This window comes from Dendrobates tinctorius, unplaced genomic scaffold, assembly GCF_039654945.1.
Source record: "Dendrobates tinctorius isolate UK_male_01 unplaced genomic scaffold, ASM3965494v1 ptg000020l, whole genome shotgun sequence".
NCBI classification, from domain to species: Eukaryota; Metazoa; Chordata; class Amphibia; order Anura; family Dendrobatidae; genus Dendrobates; species Dendrobates tinctorius.
Window position 1 is genome coordinate 10,260,829 of NW_027361688.1, and position 21,261 is coordinate 10,282,089.

Below are 21,261 nucleotides of genomic sequence, written 5' to 3' on the forward strand. Positions count from 1 at the left end.
GGAGCTCCTGACGTCATCACTGAGCGCCGGGACGTACATAAGAGGCGCCTTAGAGCGTTTCCTGGCTATGTTGCCCTTAGCAACCAATCAGAATGCGTGATTCATTTATCCAGACCGAATACGTCTTTGAAAACTGATCTCTGATTGGCTGTGGAGTGTTGCTAAGATACAAAAGACTCAGTGCAGGCTCAGTGCTCCCTCCTAATGTGCTCAGTGATGGCACCGTGACATTCACCTCCAAATAAAAGGTAACTGGCGAGGCCCATCCCTGAGGGAGCGTGGGAGTTTGATGATTCTGACTAGGGATGGTTTGCGGTTGTATACTTTATAGTGATGGTGCCTGGTGTACTTTATAGTGATGGTGCCTGGTGTACTTTATAGTGATGGTGCCTGGTGTACTTTATAGTGATGGTGCCTGGTATACTTTATAGTGGTGGTGCCTGGTGTACTTTATAGTGATGGTGCCTGGTGTACTTTATAGTGATGGTGCCTGGTGTACTTTATAGTGGTGGTGCCTGGTGTACTTTATAGTGATGGTGCCTGGTGTACTTTATAGTGATGGTGCCTGGTGTACTTTATAGTGGTGGTGCCTGGTGTACTTTATAGTGGTGGTGCCTGGTGTACTTTATAGTGGTGGTGCCTGGTGTACCTTATAGTGATGGTGCCTGGAGTACTTTATAGTGATGGTGCCTGGAGTACTTTATAGTGATGGTGCCTGGTGTACTTTATAGTGATGGTGCCTGGTGTACTTTATAGTGATGGTGCCTGGTGTACTTTATAGTGATGGTGCCTGGTATACCTTATAGTGATGGTGCCTGGTGTACTTTATAGTGATGGTGCCTGGTATACTTTATAGTGGTGGTGCCTGGTGTACTTTATAGTGATGGTGCCTGGTGTACTTTATAGTGATGGTGCCTGGTGTACTTTATAGTGATGGTGCCTAGTGTACTTTATAGTGGTGGTGCCTAGTGTACTTTATAGTGATGGTGCCTGGTATACTTTATAGTGGTGGTGCCTGGTATACTTTATAGTGGTGGTGCCTGGTGTACTTTATAGTGGTGGTGCCTGGTGTACTTTATAGTGGTGGTGCCTGGTGTACTTTATAGTGATGGTGCCTGGTGTACTTTATAGTGATGGTGCCTGGTGTACTTTATAGTGATGGTGCCTGGTGTACTTTATAGTGATGGTGCCTGGTGTACTTTATAGTGATGGTGCCTGGTATACTTTATAGTGGTGGTGCCTGGTGTACCTTATAGTGGTGGTGCCTGGTGTACTTTATAGTGGTGGTGCCTGGTGTACTTTATAGTGATGGTGCCTGGTATACTTTATAGTGGTGGTGCCTGGTGTACCTTATAGTGATGGTGCCTGGTGTACTTTATAGTGGTGGTGCCTGGTGTACTTTATAGTGATGGTGCCTAGTGTACCTTATAGTGATGGTGCCTGGTGTACTTTATAGTGATGGTGCCTGGTGTACTTTATAGTGATGGTGCCTAGTGTACTTTATAGTGATGGTGCCTGGTGTACTTTATAGTGATGGTGCCTGGTATACTTTATAGTGATGGTGCCTAGTGTACTTTATAGTGATGGTGCCTGGTGTACTTTATAGTGATGGTGCCTGGTATACTTTATAGTGGTGGTGCCTAGTGTACTTTATAGTGATGGTGCCTGGTGTACTTTATAGTGATGGTGCCTGGTGTACTTTATAGTGGTGGTGCCTAGTGTACTTTATAGTGATGGTGCCTAGTGTACTTTATAGTGATGGTGCCTAGTGTACTTTATAGTGATGGTGCCTAGTGTACTTTATAGTGATGGTGCCTGGTATACTTTATAGTGATGGTGCCTGGTGTACTTTATAGTGATGGTGCCTGGTGTACTTTATAGTGATGGTGCCTGGTGTACTTTATAGTGATGGTGCCTGGTGTACTTTATAGTGATGGTGCCTGGTGTACTTTATAGTGATGGTGCCTGGTGTACTTTATTAATTGTTACAGCCATTCATATATTTTACGGGTGGTATGGTAGTTAATTATTGTTTGCACCTATATATCTCTTGTCATTCGTATTAGGTCAGCTAGGTACCTATGCGTTTTACTGATATACACATACCTTTATAGACGCTGCTCAAAAAAAATAAAGGGAACACACAGGCTATGTGCACACGTGCGGAATTCCTGCGGATTTTATGCGTTTTTGCCGTGTTTTTTTTCGTCTCAAAAATGCTGTGATTCAAATGCATAAAATAAGCAACCCATTGACTTCAATGGCGTTCCTCACATGCTGTGCTAATGCTGCGTATTTTTCTGCGGCAGAATCGCATCACGGGAAAAATATGCAGCATGCTCATCCTTTTTGCGGAATCGCCGGGATTCCACACACATAGGAATGCATTGATCCTTTGTCATGTACAAAGTAAGCGGAAAATGTGCAGATGGTACCCAGGGGGTGGAGGAGAGGAGACTGTCCTCCGGGCATTGGGTACCATATCCCTGTAAAAAACAAAAAATAGAATTAAAATAAAAAATCGTGATATTCTCACCTTCTGGCGTCCCCCGCAGCGTTCCCAGGCCTCAGCGATGCTCCCGATCCCAGAGATGCCTTGTAACAATGACCTAGCGGTCTCGCGAGATGCTGCGTCATCTGGGGTCATTGTCGCAAGGCATCACTGGGACCGGGAGCATCGCTGAGGCCTGGGAAAGCTGCAGCGGCCGCCGGTAGGTGAGAATATCACGATTTTTTAACTTTTTTTAAATTATTTTTAACATTATATCTTTTACAATTGATGCTGCCGTTTTTCGCGGGAATTACGCATGCGGATTTCTCGTGGCATGGAGTTGCAAAATTGCCGTGGAAATTTCCATGGGAATTCCGCACGTGTGCGCATAGCCTTAAACAACAGAATATAACTCACAAGTAAATCAAACTTCTGTGAAATCAAACTGTCCACTTAGGAAGCAACACTGACTGACAATCAATTTCACATGCTGTTGTGCAAATTGAATAGAAAACAGATGGAAATTATTGGCAATTATCAAGACACCCTCAATAAAGGAGTGGTTCTGCAGGTGGTGCCACAGACCACATCTCAGTACCAATGCTTTCTGGCTGATGTTTTGGTCACTTTTGAATGTTGGTTGTGATTTCATACTCGTGGTAGCATGAAACGGACTCTACAACCCACACAAATGACTCAGGCAGTGCAGCCCATCCAGGATGGCACATCAATGTGAGCTGTGGCAAGAAGGTTTGCTGTGTCTGTCATCGTAGTGTCCAGAGGCTGGAGGCGCTACCAGGAGACAGGCCAGTACACCAGTAGATGTGGAGGTGGCCGTAGGAGGGCAACAACCCAGTAGCAGGACCGCTACCTCCGCCTTTGTGCAAGGAGGAGCACTGCCAGAGCCCTGCAAAATGACCTCCAGCAGGTCACAAATGTGCATGTATCTGCACAAACGGTTAGAAACCGACTCCATGAGGATGGTCTGAGTGCCCGATGTCCACAGATGGGGGTTGTGCTCACAGCCCAACACCGTGCAGGACGCTTGGCATTTGTCACAGAACACCAGGATTGGCAAATTCGCCACTGGCGCCCTGTGCTCTTCACAGATGAAAGCAGGTTCACACTGAGCACATGTGACAGACGTGACAGAGTCTGGAGATGCCGTGGAGAGCGATCCGCTGCCTGCAACATCCTTCAGCATGACCGGTTTGGCAGTGGGTCAGCAATGTTGTGGGGTGGCATTTCCTTGAAGGGCCGTACAGCCCTCCATGTGCTCGCCAGAGGTAGCCTGACTGTCATTAGGTACCGAGATGAGATCCTCAGACCCTTTGTGAGACCATATGCTGGTGCGGTTGGCCCTGGGTTCCTCCTCATGCTGGACAATGCCAGGCCTCATGTGGCTGGAGTGTGTCAGCAGTTCCTGTAAGATGAAGGCATTGAAGCTATGGAATGGCCCGCCCGTTCCCCAGACCTGAATCCGATTGAGCACATCTGGGACATCATGTCTCGCTCCATCCACCAACGTCACGTTGCACCACAGACTGTCCAGGAGTTGGCGGATGCTTTAGTCCAGGTCTGGGAGGAGATCCATCTGGAGACCATCCGCTGCCTCATCAGGAGCATGCCCAGGCGTTCTACAGTAGGAAGATCATACAGGCACGTGGAGGCCACATACAATACTGAGCATCTTTTCCTTGTCATGAGGCATTTCCACTGAAGTTGGATCAGCCTGTAATTTGATTTTCCACTTTTTTTTTGAGTATCATTCCAATTCCAGACCTCCATGGGATATTCATTTTGATTTACATTGATAATTGTTATGTTTTATTGTTCTGAACACATTCCACTATGCAATGAATAAAAATTTGCATCTGGAATATTTCATTCAGAGCTATCTAGGATGTGGGATTTTAGTGTTCCCTTTATTTTTTTGAGCAGTGTATATTGCTGCCTTTGGGGGCTATACCTTCTGTGTGCTTCATTGTGTCGTATTGTCCCTATTCTTTGGGTATCCTATTTATTTATTGTGTTGTTGTGTATATGGTGTTTTTTAATTGGATCTAATAGAGTGCTTCTATAAATGGTGCCATCCAGACAGATCCCCCAGAAACACTGCCATCTAGCGAGTACCCCCATAAACAGTGCCTTACTGAAAGGATATCACCGTCCTTCCCTTCTCGTCTTGCAGAGCTGGTGCATGTATAATAGGGGGTCTTGGAGACGCTGAAGGTTTCGGACCACTCTCCTGCTGGGGCTCCACCATCATAGAGAAAACAGTGATATTAATGCGGGGATGTCACTGACAAATGTCTCCCCCGCACATGCGAACAAGGCGATCTCCTGACTGTCGCCAGATGGGATCTGCTCGTGTGTAGACGTTATGTCACCTGTGATGACGAGAATCCCCCTGGTAATGGTGGGTGGGCACGTTCCCACCAGAGTCATTCAGGAGAATCGGAGACTTAGGACCGGTCTGGAAAAATAATCCTGAGACTAAAAGACCATAGCCCATCCATAGCTTCCAAAATACTCCGATTATCCGGCAGGATCACAGCAGCGCCTCCATCACCGGGCCTTCCCTATCGATGATAGTAAACGATCCATAACCCTAACAGGCTAATTAAGATCTGAGACCTTGGTCAAAGTTATCTGAGAACATAAATCTCGCAGGGTGCCCAAACTTTTGCATTGGCCCATTTTCCTTTTTGTAATTTTTAAAATGTGAAAAATGACAGTACATTTTTATTTTTGCCTAAAATACAAAGGAAAAGTGTCATCTGTAACTTTAGGCCTTTTAGAGATCATTGTCCAGAGGACAACGGAGTGCGATTACCAGTTAGTGAACTGCTGCCTGCCAGTGCCCACCCGAGGATCCTCCGGTTCTTTGGTGGGCCAGTCCAACGCTGCACGCTGCTCATGGACCGGTCCCCTGAGAAATGGATAAGAAGGGAGGCACAGCTTACTGTTCTTGGTCTCCTGCGCATATGCTGCCAGCTTTGGACTAGAGTAGTTTGGGCCCACCTGAGAAAATCATTCTTGCGGCCCACCATGCTTAAGTGGTACTAGCTGCAGAAGAGTCTTCCCTTACACTTATCTCCCATCTTGTCAAGCTGATAATGAGGGAATGAGCATTCAGAGGACTTGACAAACCAGAAAAACAAGCGCTGTTTAAAAATCATCATTCTCGGCAGCATGTAAATCAAACGAGTGCTGCCGTGAACGATTATATTCTATGTGCACAGGAGGAGCGTATTAACAATCATTCTGTGCCCATTGCACTATATTGGCCTGTCTTATCAGGGTATTAACCGGCTGCCCACTGGCGTTCACATCGTATAACTTCACATATAGTTATTTCCCCAAAAGGAACCGATCCTTGCAAAGTGAAGAATTGCAAAACCCGCACTCATAATGACCACAGACCGGATACAGACCCACAATGCACATCAGGACTGTAAAGTTCCCGGGACAGTCACATCTTCCTCTTCCTATGGGGTGTACTTAATTTTGTGCACTGTTTGTCCTACTGGGGTTTTTATGTTGGAGAAACAGGATGAGGTCTCATCACCACACGATACCACGCCTGAGGAAGCGCTCGCTTACTTTTGTTAGGAGGAGTTTGAGTCGGAGGTTTGGCTTACCGATTCCGCAGCCCTACATGCAAGGTCCCCCTGCTTGCGCCAGCATATGTCCAGGCCCATTTGAAATTCACCAATGACCATCTGGATGAACCAAAAGGAGGCATAGGAGAAGATCATGTGGTCAGATGAGACCAACTTTTTGGTATCAACTCCACTCGGCGTGTTTGGAGGAAGAAGGATGAGTACAACCCTAAGAACAACATCCCAACCGTGAAGCATGGTGGGGGAAACATCATACTTTGGGGAAGATTTTCTGCAAAGGGGATGGGATGACTGCACGATATTGAAGGGAGGATGAATGGAATCACGTATCGTGAGATTTTGGCCAACAACCTCCTTCCTTCAGTAAGAGCGTTGAAGATGGGTCGTGGCTCGGTCTTCCAGCAAGACAATGACCCGAAACACACAGCCAGGGCAACTAAGGAGTGGCTCCGTAAGAAGCATTCCAAGGTCCTGGAGTGGCCTAGCCAGTCTCCAGACCTGAACCCAAGAGAAAATCTTTGGAGGGAGCTGAAACTCAATGTTGCCCAGTGACCACCTCTAAACCTGAAAGATCTGTATGGAGGAAGGGGCCAAAATCCCTGCTGCAGTGTGTGCAAAACTGGTCAAGAACTACAGGAAACGTCTGACCACTGTAATTACAAAGGTTTCTGGACCGAATATTAAGTTCTGTTTTTCTATTGTATCAAATACTGATTTCATGCAATAAAATGCAAATTAATTATGTAAAAATCCTACAATGTGATTTTCTGGATTTCTTTTAAGATTCTGTCTCACGATTGAAGTGTACAATAAAAATTACAGACCCCTCCATTGTTTGTAGGTGGGAAAACTTGCAAAATCGTCATTGTATCAAATACTTATTTTCTCCACTGTACATACACACAACATATAGATAAACCAGGTATATACATACCCACAGCATATACATTCACCCAGTGAATACATACAGCATATACATGCACACAGCATATACATGCACACAGTATACAGTGGCATGTAAAAGTTTTGGCACCCCTGGTCAAAATGACTGTTATCGTGAAAAGTTAAGCAAGTTGAAGATGAAATGATCTACAAAAAGTCTAAAGTTAAAGATGACACATTGCCTTTGTATTTTAGGCAAAAGAAAATATTTTCATATTTTACATTTTTAAAAATTTCTTAAAGGAAAATGGGCCAACGCAAAAGTTTGGGCACACCTGGAGATGTGTATGCTCAGATAACGGACCAAGGTTTCAGACTTTAATTAGCCTGTTAGGGTTATGGATTGTTCACTATGATCTTTAGGAAAGGCCAGGTGATGCAAATTTTCCAGCTTTATAAAAACGCAGCCTCCTCTAACCTTGTGCCAAAAACAGCAGCCATGGGTTCTTCTAAATAGCTGCCAAGCACCATGAATATGAAAATGGTGGAGGCCACAAAAGTAGAAGGCTATAAGAAGAAAGCAAAGTGTTTTCACCTTGCACTTTCCTCACTTTGAAATGTAATTAAGAAATGGCAGTTACCAGGAACCGTGGAGGTCAAGATAAGATTTGGATGACCAAGCAAAATTTCAGTGAGAGCTGCTCATAGGATTGCTAGAGAGGCAGATCAGAACCCCTGCTTGACTGCAAAAGACATTCAGAAAGATTTTGCAGACTCTGTTGTGGTTATGGTACATTGTTTTACTGTTCAGACACCTGCACAAATATGGCCTTCATGGAAGAGTCATCAGAAGAAAACCTCTCCTGCATCCTCACTATAAAATTCAGCATCAGAAGTATGCAAAAGAACATCTAAACAAGCCTGAAGCATGTTGGAAACAAGACCTGTGGACCAATGAGGTTATAATAGAACTCTTTGCGCACAATGATAAAAGGTATGTGTGGAGAAAAAAAGGCAGACACTTTTTCCAATTTGTAAAAAAAAAAAGCTGTAGTTGAAAAAGATTGGCTTTTACACATGGATAATGATCCTAAACACACGTCACAATCCACAATAGACAACTTCAAAACGCGCAAGCTTAAGGTTTTACAATGGCCCTCAAAGTCCCCTGATCTGAACATCATTGAAAATCTGTGGTTAGACCTCAAAATAGCAGAACATGCAAGATGGCCCAGGAATCTCACAGGACTGGAAGAATTGTACAAGGAAAAATGGAGGAAAATCCCTCAAACAAGAACTGAAAGACTCTTGTCTGGCTACAAAGTGTTTACAAGCTGTGATATTACTAGGTAGTAACCATGCAGGGTGCCCAAACTTTTGCATCGACCCATTTTCCTTTTTATAATTTTTAAAATGTAAAAGAGTAATGTATATACATATATCCTAAATCCAAAGGAAATGTGTCATTTAACTTTAGGCCTATGAGAGATCATTTCATCGTCAACTTGCTTCACTGTTCACAATAACAATAATTTTGACCAGGGGTGCCCAAAACTTTAACGTATCACTGTATACATACACAGAGCATATACATACACAGAGCATATACATACACACAGTGTGTGTGTATGTATATATATATAGATATAGATGTATAGTGTACAGCAGCTCCCTCAGCGGTACACGAGGAACAGGAACGCTGTCCCTTTAAGTCTTTCATGGATTTATTATGTACATGTGGCATAAACCTCGGTGAAGTAAAAATAAACGTGGCCCTTATTACAAAACAGGAAATAAAGCAAAATGATATATCACAGTCCATACATCCGCTCAGGAGAATTCAGCTTTCCTTAATAGGACACAAAGCACTGGAGTTCCTCTCTCCAGCCCTACTGAACACTGAATGCCTCTGGAGGCCAAATATTTAAGCTCCAGACCACACCATGGGGTGGAGATAAGGTGGACAGCCTCCCACCCACTCTATGGTTGTCCACAAAAAAACCCCAGCTCTTAAACATAATGGCTTATTAACCCCTCCCAACACATAGTGTGCTGGAGGAAACTTCTGGATTTCAAATCACTGAAGCCAAAAGCCTCAGTGAAACATATCACCCCTCCAGCACTTTGCTAGTGACTTTTGCACAATATATACAGTAATTATTGTATTATACAGATTAAATTAACGTGTTGTACAGTCATGGCCAAAAGTTTTGAGAATGACACAAATATTAATTTTTACAAAGTCTACTGCTTCATTTTTTCTAATGGCAATTTGCATATACTCCAGAATGTTATAAAGAGTGATCAGCTTAACAGCAATTACTTGCAAAGTCAATATTTGCCTAGAAAATGAACTTTATCCCCCAAAACACATTTCAACATCATTGCAGCCCTGCCTTAAAAGGACCAGCTAACATCGTTTCAGTGATTGCTCCATTAACACAGGTGTGGGTGTTGATGAGGACAGGGCTGGAGATCAATCTGTCATGATTAAGTAAGAATGACACCACTGGACACTTTAAAAGGAGGCTGGTGCTTGGCATCATTGTTTCTCTTCTGTTAACCATGGTTATCTCTAAAGAAACACGTGCAGTCATCATTGCACTGCACAAAAATGGCCTAACAGGGAAGAGTATCGCAGCTAGAAAGATTGCACCTCAGTCAACAATCTATCGCATCATCAAGAACTTCAAGGAGAGAGGTTCCCTTGTTGCCAAAAAGGCTCCAGGGCGCCCAAGAAAGACCAGCAAGCGCCAGGACCATCTCTTAAAAGTGTTTCAGCTGTGGGATCGGGCTACCAGCAGTGCAGAGCTTGCTCAGGAATGGCAGCAGGCAGGTGTGAGTGCATCTGCACGCACTGTGTGGTGGAGACTCTTGGAGCAAGGCCTGGTCTCAAGGAGGGCAGCAAAGAAGCCACTTCTCTCCAGGAAAAACATCATGGACAGACTGATATTCTGCAAGAGGTACAGGGAGTGGACTGCTGAGGACTGGGGTAAAGCCATTTTCTCTGATGAATCCCCTTTTCAATTGTTTGGGACATGTGGAAAACGGCATATTCGGAGAAGACCAGGTGAGCGCTACCACCAGTCTTGTCTCATGCCAACTGTCAAGCATCCTGAAACCATTCATGTGTGGGGTTGCTTCTCAGCCAAGGGAATGGGCTCTCTCTCAGTCTTGCCTAAAAACACAGCCATGAATAAAGAATGGTACCAGAATGTCCTCCAAGAGCAACTTCTCCCAACCGTGCAAGAGCAGTTTGGCGATCAACAATGACTTTTTCAACATGATGGAGCACCTTGCCATAAAGCAAAGGTGATAACTAAATGGCTCAGGGAACAAAACATAGAGATTTTGGGACCATGGCCTGGAAACTCCCCAGATCTTAATCCCATTGAGAACTTGTGGTCAATCATCAAGAGACGGGTGGACAAACAAAAACCTTCAAATTCAGACAAAATAAAAGCATTGAGTTTGCAAGAATGGACTGCTATCAGTCAGGATTTGATCCAGAAGTTGATTGAGAGCATGCCAGGGAGAATTGCTGAGGTCCTGAAGAAGAAGGGTCAACACTGCAAATATTGACTTGCTGCATTAACTCATTCTAACTGTCAATATAACCTTCTGTTACTCATAATATGATTGCAATTATATTTCTGTATGTGATAAAAACATCTGACAAACACACATAAAAACCAGAGGGCAAGAGATCATGTGAAAATATAATATTTGTGTCATTCTCAAAACTTTTGGCCATGACTGTACATGTCAGAGCCTATGCTAGACACATGCCACATACTTGCCAGCCACACACGCTAGGCACATACATGACGTACACACCAGTTACACGGCGTGCTGTTCTTGGTCTCATATGCGCAGGACGGATCTTCTGAGTCTTTTTACCGCTCAGTGCCACAATGTTCAGTTTTTAAAACGGACGTGTTAGAAATGCTGAACCCCACCTGAAAATGACATGGAGGTTTATCGGACCCCACTCCTAGTGACAGGTTCCCTTTAAGCTCCGCTCATTCCTTCTAGTCAGGTGTGGCTTCTTCTGGAGGGATGGGTGGGATCGGGACACTTGATGAGGCTTGTTTCCACCAGTCTGCAGTGTCAAATGCAGGCAAGAGAAACTTCACTCCTCCAGACCAAACAGTCCCGTGTCAGCGTTACATAGAAAAGGGGGTCATGAAACTAAAATCCCGGAGTTTATAATAGCACAGCGGCGTAATATGTCAAGTGGTATTTTGTTCAGTTCAGTAGGCGAGATATTTCTGTCTATCCAGACAAAGCTTGAAGGCTGCAGCCGATCAGTGATGGCTAATTGGCTGCAGTGGTCATGTGATGGCCCCCTCTTCATATGTGGATGCTTGAGATACAATATGGAGCGTTGGGGAGCGGCACTGGTCTTGGAAGAGACAACAGTTATTTTTTTTTTTTTTATTGGGACCCTTTAAGTTGAACTTTAAAGAAGTACAGAACCCCTTTAAGGGGGTTGTCAACCCATTTCCATGCATATCCAAAGGGGGTCTCTAGCTCAACCCCCCTGAATCTCATTGTCTGCCTTGTAATACTATATTTCCCCTGTACCCAGCCATTATCCAGTCCTTGAAGTGGTTTTTTCCCACCCTTACATCTTTATAAATGTGTATTTTTGGATAGAACTGGTGTTTGTTTACATCTGGTTGTCTAGGAGACAGACCACTGCTTGTAGTCAGCAGAACATGCGCCGTGCTTGGTCTTTCTTTTCTATTGAGCTTGTCAGTACGGATCGTTGGAACACGCTGTTACCCCCTAATCCTGGCAAGCTCCAGCACAGAGCTTACAAGCTTGACCGTGATGGTGGTCCCTCCCTGGCCAGCTCCAGCACAGAGCTTACAAGCTTGACTGTGATGGTGGTCCCTCCCTGGCCAGCTCCAGCACAGAGCTTACAAGCTTGACTGTGATGGTGGTCTCTCCCTGGCAAGATCCAGCACAGAGTTTACAAGCTTGACCGTGATGGTGGTCCCTCCCTGGCCAGCTCCAGCACAGAGCTTACAAGCTTGACCGCGACAGTGGTCGGTCCCTGACCAGCTCCAGCACAGAGCTTACAAGCTTCACGGTGATGGTGGTCGGTCCCTGGCCAGCTCCAGCACAGAGCTTACAAGCTTGACCGCGACAGTGGTCGGTCCCTGATCAGCTCCAGCACAGAGCTTACAAGCTTCACAGTGATGGTGGTCGGTCCCTGGCCAGATCCAGCACAGAACTTACAAGCTTGACCGTGATGGTGGTCTCTCCCTGGCCAGATCCAGCACAAAGCTTACAAGCTTGACCGTGACTGTGGACGGTCCCTGGCCAGCTCCAGCACAGAGCTTATAAGCTTGACCGTGACGGTGGTCAGTCCCTGACCAGCTCCAGCACAGAGCTTACAAGCTTGACCGTGACAGTGGTCGGTCTCCTAGGCAACGAGGTGTAAACAAAAGAAAAGCGTTAATATCTCAAGAATGGATGAAGATTTTAACAAGCAGTAATTTGCAAAAGTGATTGTTTTTACAAGTACTATCCGACAATATCCATGTATGAAAATGAAAGTAACTCTTTAAATCCAGGACGTACAGACTGTTAGATATTTCTAGCAAGGTTATCATTTTTCTAGACCCCTGAACGACATCTCTGCCCAGTAACGCAGCGATACATTACTGTATGCAGGCATTCCTCACATTGTAAGAACAGCCGACATGAAATGTGACTATGATTGCGGGGACATAGCAAACAATCAAAAGATCAGTGTTTCAGCACGTCAGGACATTTCCCAATATACACCCACACGCTCATTCCCTGGCATCGGATCTCATGATGGGTCACGTGGGCCATTCTAGAATCCTGTGTTTCTCATGAGAACTGGAGATATTGATTTGTATTCTTTTCGGCCCTGTTCACACTCATGTGTATAGTGGACCTGAATCCTGATATCTCCCCCTGGTGGTGATTGTGTATATCGCAGGCCAATATGCGCAACTGTTACCTATGTGTGAAACGTATTACATTACCGTTTTACCCCGCCTGCCAAATTGCAGCGAGACCAAAAAATGTTTTTTGCCGAAAATACGTGAAAATGGCTTTAAAAAAAAAAAGTGTTTTCTTTTTCTACGGTTTTGCGTCCAGTTGACTTTGCGGATTGGTGAAATATTTCAGTACATTGTTCCCACAATCGCTTGTCCCTAGAGAAATAAAAAAAAAGCTCAGAATTTTTTTTAAAAGTAAAAACAAAGTTTCGATTTTTTTTTTTTTTTTTTTTTAAAAATGAAGCTCAGATTTTTTTTAAAGAGGTAAAATAAAAAAAGCAGTATTTTTAAAGTAAAAAATAAAGAAGTAAAATAAAAAAATAAACAGCACAGAATTTTTTTAAAAGAAATAAAAAAACTTAGAATTTTTTTAAAGTATAATAAAATAAAAAAGTTCAGAACGTTTTCAAAGTAATATAAAAAATTTAAAAAAAAGCTCAAAACTTTAGTAAAATAAATTAAAAATTCATAATTTTTTTTAAGAAGTAAAATAAAAAAAAGCCTCAGAATTTTAGGTAAAGAAATAAAATAAAAAGGCTCCAATTTTTTTAAAGAGTTAAAATAAAAAAAGTTCAGAATTTTTAAAAAGTAACATACAAACTAATAAAAGCTTAAAACTTTTTTTTAAAGAAATAAAATAAATTAAAAAGTTCTGATTTTTTTTTTTTAAAGAAGTAAAATAAAAAATTTAAAAAGAGCAAACATTTTTTAAAAGTTAAACAGCAAAATAAAAAAGTTCAGAATTTTTTTTTTAAAGATGTAAAAATAAAATAAAATTCAGATTTTTTTTTCCAAGAAATAAATTAAAAATAAAAGCTCAGAACTTTAAAAAAAAAAAAAAAAGTAAAACTAAGGAGATAAAAAAAAAAAAAACTATAACTTTGGTATTGCTGTACTTTCGGGTCATTTAGGGGGTTACAATGAGATGTGGGCTGTTAGCTGAGGATGAGGCCATCACCGTGAGGTAATAGTACGCTGGCTCTTGGGAATGCCCTCCTTTCGCAGGGTGGGAGGGTGTAAAGGGTTTTTCCCCTGTGCTGCACGTAATTTCTAGGCATTTCTGCTGACAACAGGTTTTCATGTCTCTGCCCGAACTTGTTTCTCCATTCCTGCTCTGAGCGTCTGCAGACACACGCGCCAATTTTAGGAGCTCCCATAGAAGGGATAAAGCACATAGTGGTGCAGCCTCTCCTCTGGCAACAACGGGGGCACTGTTTTCCTTATAGATTTGAGGACCCCCACCAAAAAAATTTTTTTTTTGCTATATGCAACAAGCAAAAACACCACAAGAGGGCGCCCTTGCACTGATTTTTACCCCACCCTATATGGAATGGAATCCATTGTGCAGTATGAGTTTTGAGTTTTCCAGTACTTTGCTGCCCTCTAGTGGAATAATTATGAAGGTACATTTTTTGTTTTAAGGAGAAATATTTAATTGCCATTTATTGCAAGATTTTTACATTTGGTTAATTACAATTTTCAAGGACCAGCGTGGCAGAATTTTTAAAAAATGTTGTAGCCCTCTCTGCAGATACGTAATGACTAATCTGCCGCACCACAAATCTGCAGGCGACTCGTTCACCCTAATAACAAGGGTGGTTCTAAAATTTGGAGGAGGAACATCTATTTTTTTTTTTTTTTGGGGGGGGAGGGCTCTCCATTGTGATGTTCCTCTGTTATTCCTCCTGGAAATGTTACTATTGCCCTTGACAAGGGGATATGAAAGATGTTGGAATTAGTAAGAAAGCGTATTGGAAATTTGTCCAACTTTTCGTTATCCAAGGAATCCGGCGGTGCGCCCCTTTGAGAGACTCGCATTGAATGCAGATTGTGAGGACGTGTCTGTACAGGGACGTAGATTACACCTCCAGCAGATGATACGCTGCCATCACGCTCACTAGTGGTGATTCAGCTGTGTCCTGACGTGCCACGGGAGCCTCAGATGAGCTCATGCTGGGTGTGTTGTCAGCCTGCGCACTGATTAACCCCTCACGCCGCAGTCATAGCCCAGACTGGAGGAAAGACTAATTGGGCACCTTGTAAATCGATCTTTATATATTTACATGTCAAGGATTGGAAAAACATGGCTGCTTTCTTCTGAAAACAGCACCACACTTGTCCACAGGTAGCGTGCGATATTGCAGCACATTATAGTCTATGGAACTATCCTAGTTCCCATGCTCTGTAACTTGCCGTTCACTTTCCTTCATTGGGTAGTTCCTCTTCATACACATTCTGCCAGCACTATGGGTATTGGAGCGTCCATGTCCTCAATTCACAGCATGCATTTCTCCTGCTAAGGCACCACCCCAGCGCAAGAATATTTTTTGTTAGGACCTAGCGCTGTGATGTTCCTCTGTTATTTCTCCTGGCAATGCCATTTTTACCACTTGACGAATTGTTGTGTTCTACACAGTGACACTAGCCAGTCCGTGCTGACGTTTGTCAGTGTCAGACTGGTGATAGGACACATCTCTCAACGTATTGCTAAATATTGAGGGGAGCTTAGTGTATTCAGTGTGCATTGAACTCAATAATAAGTCAGTATTCCGGTAGCTCCTCCTAGTGGTGGATGCAGACAGGAATACTTGTATCATTGAAAGCTCCCCTGTCCTTTCACATAAAGCCATAGTAAAAGCGACCGTGGTCTTATCTCAAGGATAAAGTTAAACAGGCCATTGTTGCACAGACCAAGATGGTCTTATTTTACCTGTACTTTGTCATTTCAGTGTGTGGTTCCTTTTCATCCACATTCTTTCAACACTATGATGCTGGAACTTCCATTACTTCACTTCCCAGCATGCATTTCTACTGCTATTGTTCAATGGCTTGACTACCCTGAATTGAAAGAATACCCCTCAGCTTTACCTGTATGCAGATGGCAGACAGGACAGCAGGTGCAAAGAGACAAAGACCCAGGCCCATTTGGTGTAGAAAGACAAAGACCCCCACACTTATGTAGAGAGATAAAGAACCGCCCCCCACTTCCTGTAGAGATAAAGAACCGCCCCCCACTTCCTGTAGAGAGACAAAGAACACCCCCCCACTTCCTGTAGAGAGACAAAGGCCTACCACTTCTGTAGGGAGACAAAGACCTGCCCCATTTACTTTAGAGACAAAGACCCACCCCCATTTTCTGTAGAGAGACAAGACTTGCCCCCTACTTCCAGTGTAGAGACAAAGACCCCCATATCTGTAGGGAGACAAAGACCTGCCTCCTGCCTCCACTTCCTTTAGAGACAAAGACCATCCCCCACTTCCTGTGGTGAGACAAAGACTTTCCCCCACTTCCTGTAGAGTTAAAGACTCACCCCTCCTCCCTTCTTGTAGAAAAACATAGACCTGGGCCCGGTTCCTTTGGGGATAAAGACCAACACCAACTTTCTGTAGAGATCCGGATTTAACCCAACTTCTAGGGACAAAGACCCGCCTCTACTTCCTGTAAATAGACATAAACCTGCCCCCACTTCCTATAGAGAAATACTTGCCTCCACCTCCTGTAGAGACAAAGACCAACCTCTAGTTCCAGTACAGACAAAGATCCACCAACCCAATACGTGTAGAGACAAAGAGCTGCCTCCATCTTCTGCAAAGAAACAAAAAGTCACCCCCACTTCTTATACAGAGACAAAGACCCATTTCTTCTTCCTGTAGATAGACAGAGACCTGCTCCACTTCCTGTAGAGAGACAAAGACCCACCCTAACTTCCTGTTTAAGAGGCAAGACCCGCCCCACTTCCTGTTTAAGAGGCAAGACCCGCCCCACTTCCTGTTTGAGACAAGGCCCGCTCTACTTCCTGTTTAAGAGACAAGACCTGTCCCCACTTCATGTAATCCCCCACTGGGATCTCCCCTGATTCTGAGGATATAGGTTCTGCTTCAGCTGTGCATCGCCTTCACCGGTTTTCCCTTGCACAGATGCCATGCTGCTCCACTTAAATGACTGGTACCGGTTGCAGTTCCCCTGCACAACTGGTTCTCCGGTACCACTATTCGGGAAAAACTATTAGGGGAATGCGGCATTGAACACTGCAGCCCCTTCATTTTAAGGATCGGTTTGGGTCTTGGACCTCCAATGATTAACCAGTTGTCTTATGATTCACTAAGGTGGACCTCTTACAGGTCAGACATTACTGCTCCGATATTACTTGTGAATCCCAATGTTATATGTTACCCCGGCCTAAATACCGGTATACTCTGCTACCTACAGCTCACAGGCCACCCCGAGGTGTCAGGAGATAGTGCTGTCATCTGCGCGACTTCTCTACCCGGCAGAAGATGAAAGCGGCAGCCCCAGGTATCTGCTCACATCCCACTTTGTTGTGGACTTAATTAACAAGCAGCTTATTCACTTCTGCCGCACTGACCCCCGGGGGGGACAAATATCTTTAATTACTAAACTTGCAGTAAGAATTTTTAATTAGCTCCGATGGCAACGACAAGGCATAGGACGCATCAACAGCTGAGAAAATGCCGAAATTTGAGGGATTATGTCACCGTTCATTCCTTATGGCCTGTTATGTGACTTAACCCTAATCAAGGCCATTTAAGCATCCACATCAGGGACCACCAAAATGCCTAAATTTAGCAAAAAACTGAAACGTGACTGTTGGTACGTGTAAATGTATAGGCCATAGAGTTGGACAAAAAGATTTGCAGGACTCTGATCCGGCAGCCACTTCTGACCGCAACTCTATAATCCTCCTCCTACCTGCCGATATCCCCAACACCTCTGATTTGTAGGTTCGGTGCGACGTCAACACAGGCCAACTGATCAAAAGAGGAGCAGGCAGATGGGATGAGGCACACAGGGCTTTAATGGACTACCGGACTCATCATAGGCCCAAATTGTGTATCTCCTGAATTCATAACATTTCTTTGGGTCCACAATACCCTTACACATCGGCACCATATCAGCTTCACTGATCACCCATTTGTTCTTTATATGAGGGTAGTAATCTTCTTTGATTCCTGTCTCCCTTGAAAAGAAAGTATCAGGCATATTGAATCCCAATTCTTCTTTTCCCTGATATCTTCTGCCAACCAACATTCTGCCAACCATTATTCTACCAACCATTATTCTGCCAACCAACATTCTGCCAACCATCATTTCGCCAACCAACGTTCCGCCAACCATCATCCACCAACCATTATTCTACCAACCATTATTCTACCAACCATTATTCTGCCAACCAACATTCCGTCAACCAACATTCTGCCAACCATCATTTCGCCAACCAACGTTCCGCCAACCATCATCCACCAACCATTATTCTACCAACCATTATTCTGCCAACCAACATTCCACCAACCAACATTCTGCCCTGAACATTCTACCATACAAAGTAGTTCTTAACAAGAACCTAGAAGACATAAATGGGTGGGACATCGACAGGATAGCTACCTATAGATGAGAGAGGAGGGAGCTGATTAGCATAATTTTTCCTAGGAAGCATTTGACACCACTTGAATCTCCACAAGGAGAACCCGTACCCCTTGACCCCAAATGACAGTGAGTGAGCTAGTCTCATGGTCGATATCTCGAATGATTTCACAAGTAACTTCCAAGGCCAAATCCGTAAAAGCCATCATTATGACTACATTTTTATTACCCTGCCCTCTTGATTGTCTGTACAGTGGGGCAAAAAAGTATTTAGTCAGTCAGCAATAGTGCAAGTTCCACCACTTAAAAAGATGAGAGGCGTCTGTAATTTACATCATAGGTAGACCTCAACTATGGGAGACAAACTGAGAAAAAATCCAGAAAATCACATTGTCTGTTTTTTTTTTTTTTTCATTTTATTTGCATATTATGGTGGAAAATAAGTATTTGGTCAGAAACAAAATTTCATCTCAATACTTTGTGATATATCCTTTGTTGGCAATGACAGAGGTCAAACGTTTTCTGTAAGTCTTCACAAGGTTGCCACACACTGTTGTTGGTATGTTGGCCCATTCCTCCATGCAGATCTCCTCTAGAGCAGTGATGTTTTTGGCTTTTCGCTTGGCAACACGGACTTTCAACTCCCTCCAAAGGTTTTCTATAGGGTTGAGATCTGGAGACTGGCTAGGCCACTCCAGGACCTTGAAATGCTTCTTACGAAGCCACTCCTTCGTTGCCCTGGCGGTGTGCTTTGGATCATTGTCATGTTGAAAGACCCAGCCACGTTTCATCTTCAATGCCCTTGCTGATGGAAGGAGGTTTGCACTCAAAATCTCACGATACATGGCCCCATTCATTCTTTCATGTACCCGGATCAGTCGTCCTGGCCCCTTTGCAGAGAAACAGCCCCAAAGCATGATGTTTCCACCACCATGCTTTACAGTAGGTATGGTGTTTGATGGATGCAACTCAGTATTCTTTTTCCTCCAAACACGACAAGTTGTGTTTCTACCAAACAGTTCCAGTTTGGTTTCATCAGACCATAGGACATTCTCCCAAAACTCCTCTGGATCATCCAAATGCTCTCTAGCAAACTTCAGACGGGCCCGGACATGTACAGGCTTAAGCAGTGGGACACGTCTGGCACTGCAGGATCTGAGTCCATGGTGGCGTAGTGTGTTACTTATGGTAGGCCTTGTTACATTGGTCCCAGCTCTCTGCAGTTCATTCACTAGGTCCCCCCGCGTGGTTCTGGGATTTTTGCTCACTGTTCTTGTGATCATTCTGACCCCACGGGGTGGGATTTTGCGTGGAGCACCAGATCGAGGGAGATTATCAGTGGTCTTGTATGTCTTCCATTTTCTAATTATTGCTCCCACAGTTGATTTCTTCACTCCAAGCTGGTTGGCTATTGCAGATTCAGTCTTCCCAGCCTGGTGCAGGGCTACAATTTTGTTTCTGGTGTCCTTTGACAGCTCTTTGGTCTTCACCATAGTGGAGTTTGGAGTCAGACTGTTTGAGGGTGTGCATAGGTGTCTTTTTATACTGATAACAAGTTTAAACAGGTGCCATTACTACAGGTAATGAGTGGAGGAAAGAGGAGACTCTTAAAGAAGTAGTTACAGGTCTGTGAGAGCCAGAAATCTTGATTGCTTGTTTCTGACCAAATACTTATTTTCCACCATAATATGCAAATAAAATGAAAAAAAAACAGACAATGTGATTTTCTGGATTTTTTTTTCTCGGTTTGTCTCCCATAGTTGAGGTCTACCTATGATGTAAATTACAGACGCCTCTCATCTTTTTAAGTGGTGGAACTTGCACTATTGCTGACTGACTAAATACTTTTTTGCCCCACTGTACATGTCAACTCTAGGGCACGTCCGTGGTTAAGATCTAGCTAATGTCACCCATTTTATAATCCTGCTTCAGAAATAAAAGACCAAAAATAGGGCAGTCGTATTCTTTATGGGTCACGACAATTGCTTTATTCCAGTGTTGGCCTCCGAGGGACAGGAATCGGCCTCCGTGCTGTGACACTGACACATTTCATGACCGTTTCAAGACAGTCTGGATGCATTTTGGTGTTTGGGTTATTTCTAGGATTGATCAAGAAGATTTGTGTTGCCTTGGTCCGGAGTCCAGTTCGGTTCTCTACGGCAGCACCAAAAGGGCAGTCTTCTCTTCTGTGGTCGCATCCTCGGTCCGGCATTCTTGGAAATGAGCGTCATGACATTATGTGTTGCGGGGCCCAAGTTGCCAGGCCAAAGATGGCAGTCGCGAAAGTAAAGACTGCCATAAAGGACTGGGCCGCCGGACGAGGAAAGAGCAAATCTTTTTGATCAGCTTTGGTTATTTAAGGAAACTAAAACCTCGAGACTTAGCGTATACACATAGAATTTAAAGGGGATGTCCACGCTTGAAAATTTTTTCCAAAAAAATTTCCATTCCCTCACTGCTCCCCTTCCAAAAAGGTGCCTGGACCTTTTAATGCGGCCTGTGTCCTTCACCTGTCTCTATATTTCCTCTTCTGGCCAATCAGGCAGAAAGTCATTGGCTACACTATGACCAGTGATTGGCTGCAGCCGTCACATGCCTGCCCAGTGTGACTAGGTAGTACAGAGTGATGAAGGGAAAATCAGGTAGCATTAGAAGAGGAGCGGTCTGAGATCGGTAAGATTATTATTTTAGAACATTCTGAATGTGTTTTTTTTAGAAATTCATGGGTGGAAAATCCCTTTAAATGGTTGTCCTAAAATTTTTAACTTTGCAAAAGATTGGTGGCTACGAGGACTCCCACTGTTCCCAAAATCGGGGCTCTGCAGAGCCGTTTAGCGC

At 43.9% G+C, this 21,261-nt stretch overlaps 1 long non-coding RNA gene across 2 annotated transcripts in view; it reads left to right on the top strand.

Moving 5' to 3' along the window:
- The first annotated feature begins 112 nt into the window (after nucleotides 1–112).
- Nucleotides 113–21,261, top strand: part of LOC141083410 (uncharacterized) — a 56,958-nt gene continuing 35,809 nt past the window's right edge. For both annotated transcript variants that reach the window (XR_012230706.1, XR_012230707.1), the window contains exon 1: nucleotides 113–248. This is a non-coding gene — a long non-coding RNA (uncharacterized lncRNA). The remainder of the gene's footprint in view (nucleotides 249–21,261) is intronic.